Source organism: Mercenaria mercenaria, chromosome 4 (assembly GCF_021730395.1).
Source record: "Mercenaria mercenaria strain notata chromosome 4, MADL_Memer_1, whole genome shotgun sequence".
Lineage (NCBI taxonomy): Eukaryota > Metazoa > Mollusca > Bivalvia > Venerida > Veneridae > Mercenaria > Mercenaria mercenaria.
In genome coordinates, this window is record NC_069364.1 from 49,505,059 (window position 1) to 49,513,119 (window position 8,061).

Here is an 8,061-nt window from a genome sequence, read left to right on the forward strand (position 1 = left end):
CTGTAGTAAACATTAGTGAAAGCTTTCCGTAGTTTATGATACCAGTTACCTTGTTATAATGATTTTTGGTAATATGCATTTGAGCAAGCTCGTGCAAAAAAAAAATGTTTCGAAATATAGACACCGTATGATGTCGCTCGAGAGATCCCGCCCGCTTAGCTCTGTAGGTAGAGCGTTGGTCTACGGATCGCGGGGTCTCGAGTTCGATCCCCGGGCAGGCGTATATTCTCCGTGACGATTTGATAAAAGACATCGTGTCTAAAATCATTCGTCCCCCACCTCTGATAATTCATGTGGTGAAGTTGGCAGTTACTTGCGGAGAACATGTTTGTTCTGTACAAACCTGGTACAGAATCCAGGAACACTGGTTAGATTAACTGCCCGCCGTTACATGACTGAAATACTGTTGAAAAACGGCGTTAAACCCAAAACAAACAAACTTTTTCATCAAGGTGAAGAAAAAAAAAAGAATGATATAAATCAGACGGCGATGGAAAAGATATAACATTTAATACCTTAGGTTATATTTATGTAATTGAGGGAAGACTATATATGTCATAGGTTTTCTCCTTACGGTGTTGATATTTTTCTAAATGTTACCATTGTAACTGAGATTTGGTTATAAGATTTAATTGTGAATTAACGAGAAGATATATCAAAACCTGTTTTTGAATGGGATGTTTTTTGCAACTTCGTAAGAATTTGCATTTGGTTGAATCATAAAATGTTACATTAAAGAGGTTATGCCCAAACTGTTTAGAAACACACCGCATTTAAAATTTAGTGTTCAACACGTTTACAACTGGACGCTACACTTTTCTCTTTGACTGTGTCTTTGACAGGTGGATGACTCAATAGTAGGAAGTTTTTAAATCCCACTGGGTCTGAGCAGTTTTGATACCTCTTTTCTCGGGCCCTATAGTGTGTACCTCTTGATGCTCTGTCTTCTGCAAAACATTGATAAGGTTTGCTTTTTAAATAAATTCACAGATTTTTATTTTACTTGCCATCCCTTCTATTGCCACTTTTTGGAGGCATGGCTCTACTTGTTGTATATTTATTCTTGTTTTTAGTCATTGTACGGAAGGTTTATAACCCAATTCCAACAAGCTTACCGTTGAGTTAACCCGTTAGCAGTTCCAGTTTCAACATTACCGGCAATCAGCAATATATTTGCCTTTCACCATTTTTGGAAGAGCCATATTTTTCTTCAACATGATGACGAAAATGTTTGACGGACACAGTTCACTTCGAAATATCACATATGCAATCCAAGTTATATATTGTATTGATACCGGGATAATCTAAAGGTTCAAAATACTCTCTCCTCCCCACTGTCACTCCCACCCGCGACTCTGTATTTCTTACAGGTTATCAGGTGGCTGGGGGAGGATTTGTTACGCTTTCTTCGTTGTTTTGTTTGCACGGCATTAACCTACGATTCACTTTTCATTTATTATCTTTTTAATCCCCCACCAGGAGTGGTGGTGGAGGTGGGGGTGGGGAGGTATAGGAATGGTCTCCGTCTTCCGTCCGTCCGTCCTTAACATATCGTGTCCGTTCTGTATCTCCTACATCCCTTGAAGGATTTTCATGAAACTTGGTTCAAATGATCACCTCATCAAGACGATGTGCCGAACCCATGGGTTTTGAGCCTTCCATTTATGTCTGCTCTGTACTTCCTAAACCCCTTGAAGGATTTTCATGAAACTTTGGTCAAATGGTCACCTCATCAAGACGATATGCAGAGCTTATGAGTCAGCCAGTCGGCTCAAGGCTGGGTCACAACTCGGGGTCAAATGTTTGAGCCTTCCAGTTTTTTGTCTGTTCTGTATCTCCTAAACCCCATGAAGGATTTTCATGAAACTCTGGTCAATTGATCACCTCATCAAGAGTGTGCAGAACTCATGAGTCAGCCAAGTTGCCTCAATGTCAAGGTCACAACTCAAGGTAAAAGTTTTGAACCTTCCATTTATGTCTGCTCTGTATCTCCTAAACCCCTTGAAGGATATTAATATGACTTGGCTGTAATATTCCCCTTAACAAGACAATGTGCAGAATTCAAAATTCACCCTTTCCAGCTTATGGTCAATGTCACAACCCGAATGTTTAATGATTCCACCCAATACCATCAACCCTTTCACTATCCATAACAGTGATGGGGGTGTAGCTGTCTTTCAGACTGCCTTGTTATGATTAAAGCTCACCGTCAAATGATTAATCCCAGCTACTGTTTATATTGTTTAAAATCACTGTTCACTGTCGCTGTCACAGCATTTTATTAATTTTCATCCATTTCATCACGAGGCCTCAAATGTAGTTGAATGCATTTACTGATGGGGCAATAACTACTAAGTTAGGGAGCCAACAATCCTTTGCAGGACATGCCTTTTCTTCATTCTTTTTGTACCTTATTCTTTATTAAATCTTCATTCTGTGACATCTTGTGGTTGAGTTATCAGACATAGTAAACAGTTTACACTGCATCAAAGTCGTGTGGCTCTACTTTGAACATGTTCGATATTTATTTTTTTTTTTTTAATTTCATTTTATTTTATTTTTATTTATTTTTTTTTGTTTTGGACTCCAAATAACTGCAGCACGTTCCAAATGTCTATTGAAATATTTATAAAACATGAAAACCATGTTACCAACGCGCATGGGTAGCCATTATAAGAGCTAGTTCGCTCTGAAAAGTGAACTGGAGTGATATATAGTAAAGAGCAGGCTTTTACATCTACATATTTCTCCCGAGCAATCGTTCCCGATTAAAGTCTGGTTATGTGCAGAGTTAAAACGGCATATGGAGCAGTATACAGTTTGCTAAAAGAATGATATAAAGTTTCCTTTTAAAAAGGAAATGCTTGACTGGTTTTGGCATAGTCTACATAACTGGACAAGTGGGGGTAGAAGTCATTACATAAGATTCTATGCAAAACATGATTGCGATTTTCTACTGGGAACGCCAGTCTTAACTTTAGAGGCAATGGAATTGAACAATTCTTGGCGTTTTTGGTTTTGAACTACTGGTGTCCAACCTCCATATAAAATTTTAAGGCTAGCGCAAAGCGTTCTAGTTATCGGGAGGAAACCAGTTCCCTTTACTAGGCCCCTGTTACTTTGACCCAGTGACCGCAAAAACAATAGGGGTTCTCTACTCAGTGAGACCAATTGAAGACTATGGGTTAAATGGTTCTATAGTTACCAGGCTGAAAGGTTATGGTCTATGAACCGTCCGACTGTCCAACTGACATGTGCAAAGCAATATACCCCCCTCATCTTTGATGGGGGTGGGGGGGGGCATAATAAGAATACACAAAACTCTAAGCCTTATGGTTTTGAAGGTTTTTAAAATTTTTACTTTTGTGGAAGAAATTATGGTTACCAATGCGTGGAGAGTTCGGCACAAGATTTTCATTACGTATGTACGGACGGAGGGCAGAAAAAGTTGACTTAACTGTTAGCTAGTTTCAACTGTTTTATTTAAATTTTCTATTCTGTGGTAAACAATCTTGTGTTGAAGATGGTAATCATATTTGTTTATTTATCTATTGTAAAAGATGGCAATAGTTAGTAGGTTTAATCAGAAATAAGTGTAACTGAAACTTTGTACGAGGGTGATACAAAAAATTCTAATAATGACTTTTCTGCTTGAACATGAAGAGATATATCGAATAGAAGGGCAATTAAAGCTATTGCAATGCATTGCATCCCTGCATTTTCACCAAAACTCACGTTACCTTGATGTGTTTTAGCCCGCAAAGAAAGCATTATGTTTTCCTTTGCGAATTGTGCCTTAAAATGAACTTAAAAGTCACTCAAACCTGTCCCGAAGCACTTCTTCTGCTCTTCTAAGGGTATGGTCTATTCCTTACAAAAGGGTGCACGTACGAAAAACAACCCAGATTTGCCGTGGCATTCACCAGCAGTTACAATACGAACACAGAAATATAAACACTGATATACAAAATACGGTGGTATTGTGAAAAAAACTGGTTTATTATACCTTGCAGAGCTACTTCCTTAACTTGTTTTAATAACACCCCTATAACAATAATCGAACCAACCATAATAGTCCTGTCAAAAATTGGCGGCAAAATGTCTTTTGAGACACCTTTTGGCAGGTTACATCCTTTCAGGGGGTGTTCTCTAACAAATTCACAACTGCCCGTTAAATCTTTTTAACAATTACTACAATGGATAAATGTAAACTCAATCATGAATAATGTAAACGTCAAAATTGAGAAGTTGTCAGTTTATCGTACAGACTTACGTTTTATAGTTATATTCATATTGCTGTATACCCCCATTTTAATAATAGACAAACAAAAGAGCAACTGCAAGGCTGATCACTACAAAATAGAATGTAAGCCTCCGCGGGTCTAGTCACAAGTAGTCCAAATATAAATAGTACTAATCTTTTTTCCTTTCCTAGTGCATTTTCTCGACAGCAACATGCTTACTTTTAGCGTACCGCGTTTCAGTATGTATCACTTTGCATTCTCTTGAAATCGGCATGTTCCTATCGCATGCTAGGTAAAAATGGCGGCGTAAGAATTTAATGTCTCGAAAAGAGTAATTGAAAGAAGCGAAAAGTAGTAAATTCAGCGGGTTGTATTTAACGCACTGTAGTTTTCTTATATAACAGTTAACACTCCCTTTTCTTTTTGTTTTTGTAAAGTTGCGATCTAGTTCTTTATGGGAATATAAGTCTCAGAAAATCTGATATGCTAGAAAATGTCGAAAAACCGTTATGAAGTAAGTGGATTTTATATGAAATAAAGAACAGCTGGATTTAGTGGTGTTCAGCTGGTAAGGGGCAATACATGGTATTTTGTCAAACTCCTCGAAAATCAATGAAAATGCCATTAATCTATTCTTTTTGATGTAAAACGGTGACAAATGGCTGAAAACTCTTGAATTTCTTGTGATTTTGGAATTTAGATCGAATTTTCGACCAGGTGGCTCTATTTTGGTCCGTTTAAGGACCTAGTAAATGTCTTCCTCGCATTTTAGCACTACAATTGTCTAAATATTATTGAAATTAGCATGTTTCTGTATGAAAAGGACAAACATCGTAACAATTAAATGGATCTTGAATGAAAATTCGACTAATGGTAAAATAAATGGAAAAATTGCTTGCACAGGGCTAAATTCCGCGTATTTTTAGGGATGGGGTGACCTGTAATGAATTGTCATTTCTTTATATTTTCTCAAAATTTTGCAACAAAACTGAGCAGAATCATTGTAAAATAGGTGTACCTTGAGAATGAATGCAAATTCATGGAAAAATCAAACAAAAATTTTTTCTTATAGGCTGATCACTACCAGATAGAATGTAAGCCTCCGCTGGTCTAGTCACAAGTAGTCCAAATATAAATAGTACTAATCTTTTTTCCTTTCCTAGTGCATTTTCTCGACAGCAAAGTGCTTACTTTTACCCTACCGCGTTTCAGTATGTATCACTTTGCATTCTCTTGAAATCGGCATGTTCCTATCGCATGCTATGTAAAAATGGCGGCGTAAGAATTTAATGTCTCGAAAAGAGTAATTGAAAGAAGCGAAAAGTAGTAAATTCAGCGGGTTGTATTTAACGCACTGTAGTTTTCTTATATAAAAGTTAACACCCCCATTTCTTTTTGTTTTTGTAAAGTAGCGATCTAGTTCTTTATGGGAATATAAGTCTCAGAAAATCTGATTTGCTAGAAAATGTCGAAAAACCGTTGTGAAGTATGTGGATTTTATATGAAATAAAGAACAGCTGGATTAAGTGGTGTTCAGCCTGCAATCGGAAAACTTCCAATATTTCCGCATTGTGCAGCTTACGTCACAGGTCACTCGTTCCTGTAACCAATCACTGAATTCGTAACATATTGATCTTGGTTTGCGGCAGCTTCCCGGCTTTTCGTATCATACTGTCACACACTTGGGTACCAAAAAAAAACAAAACAAAGACAATACATAGGCACAAGCCCGTTTAGCTTAGTAGGGAGAGCGTTGGTCTACGGATCGCGGGGATCGTATACGGATCGTATGTTCTCCGTGACGATTTGATAAAAGACATTGTGTCTGACATCATTCGCCCTCAACCTCTGATAATGCATATGGGGAAGTTGGCAGTTACTTGCGGAGAACAGGTTTGTACTGGTACAGAATCCAGGAACACTGGTTAGGTGCCCGCCGGTACATAACTGAAACTGTTGAAAAATGGCGTTAAACCCAAAACATACAAACAGAGGTGTCATAAGCTGCTGTCTGACCTATTTATTGTTTGTTTTGACATTTCGTTTTATGAAGCTAAATGAATATTTGTCCTTTTAGCTCACCTGAGCAATGCTTAGGTGAGTTTTTGTGACCGCTCGATGTCTGTCGTCTGTTTGTCAACATTAAGCTTGTGTATGCGATAGAGGCTGTATTTTTCAATTGGTCTTAATGAAATTTTGTCAGAATGATCACCTTGATGAAATCTGGGCCGAGTTCGAGAATGGGTCATCTGGGTTCAAAAACTAGGTCACTAGGTCAAATCAAAGAAAAACCTTGTGTATGCGATAGAGGTTGTATTTTTCAATTGATCTTCATGATTTTTTGTCAGAATGATTATCTTGATGAAATTTAGGCCAAGTTCGAATATGGGTCATCTGCGGTTAAAAACTAGGTCACTAGGTCAAATCAAAGAAAAACCTTGTGTATGCGATAGAGGCTGTATTTTTCAACTGATCTTCATGAAATTTTGTCAGAATGATAACATTGATGAAATGTAGGCCGAGTTTGAATATGGGTTAAAAAACTAGGTCACTAGGTCAAATCAAGGTTAAACCTTGTGTATGCAATCGAGGCTGCATTTTACACTGGATTTTCATTTATTCTTCATGAATTTTGATCACAATGATTGCCTTGATGAAATGTAGGCCGAGTTTGAAAATGGGTCATCTGAGTTCAAAAACTAGGTCACTAGGTCAAATCAAAGTAAAACCTTTTGTATGCGATAGAGGCTGTATTTTTCAATTAATCTTCATGAATTTTGGTCAGAATGATTGCCTTGATAAAATCTAGGTCATTTGGGGTCAAAAAGTAGGTCACTAGGTCAAATCAAAGGAAAAGCTTGTGTATGCGATAGAGGCTGTATTTTTCAGTCGATCTTCATGAAATTTTGTCAGAATAATTGCCATGATAAAAGCTAGGTCAAGTTCGAATATGGGTCATCTGGGGTCAAAAAATAGGTCACTAGATGAAATCAAAGAAAAACCTTGTGTATGCGATAGAGGATGTATTTTTCAACTGATCTTCATGAAATTTTGTCAGAATGATAACCTTGATGAAATGTAGGCCGAGTTTGAATATGGGTTCAAAAACTAGGTCACTAGGTCAAATCAAGGTTAAACCTTGTGTATGCAATAGAGGCTGCATTTTACACTGGATTTTCATAAAATTTGGTCGGAATAGTTGCCTTGATGAAATCTAGGTCAAGTTCGAATATGGGAAGTCTTTGGTCAAAAACTAGGTCAAATCAAAGAAAAACCTTTTGTATCCGATAGAGGCTGTATTTTCAACTGATCTGCATGAAATTTGGTCAGAATGATAGCCTAGGGCCATCTTGGCCCTCTTGTTTGTTATATTGCTTAATTTTTGGGTCCAATTTTTATCTTCTGCGGTTGCAATCCTGGTCAGATGTTATTAATACCCGCCCGCTTAGCTCAGTAGGTAGGGGCCTCCGTGGCCGAGTGGTTAACTTCAAATCACTTGCCCCTCATCGATGTGGGTTCGAGCCTCACTCGGGGCGTCCAAATCTTCATGTGAGGAAGCCATCCAGCTGGCTTACGGAAGGCCGGTGGTTCTACCCAGGTGCCCGCTCGTGATGAAATAATGCACGGAAGGGCACCTGGGGTCTTCCTCCACCATTAAAAGCTGGAAAGTCGCCATATGACCTCTCATGTGTCGGTGCGACGTTAAATCCAACAACAAAAAAAGCTCAGTAGGTAGAGCGTTGGTCTACGGATCGCGGGGTCGTGAGTTCGATCCTCGGGCGGGGCGTATGTTTTTCGGGACGATTTGATAAAAGAC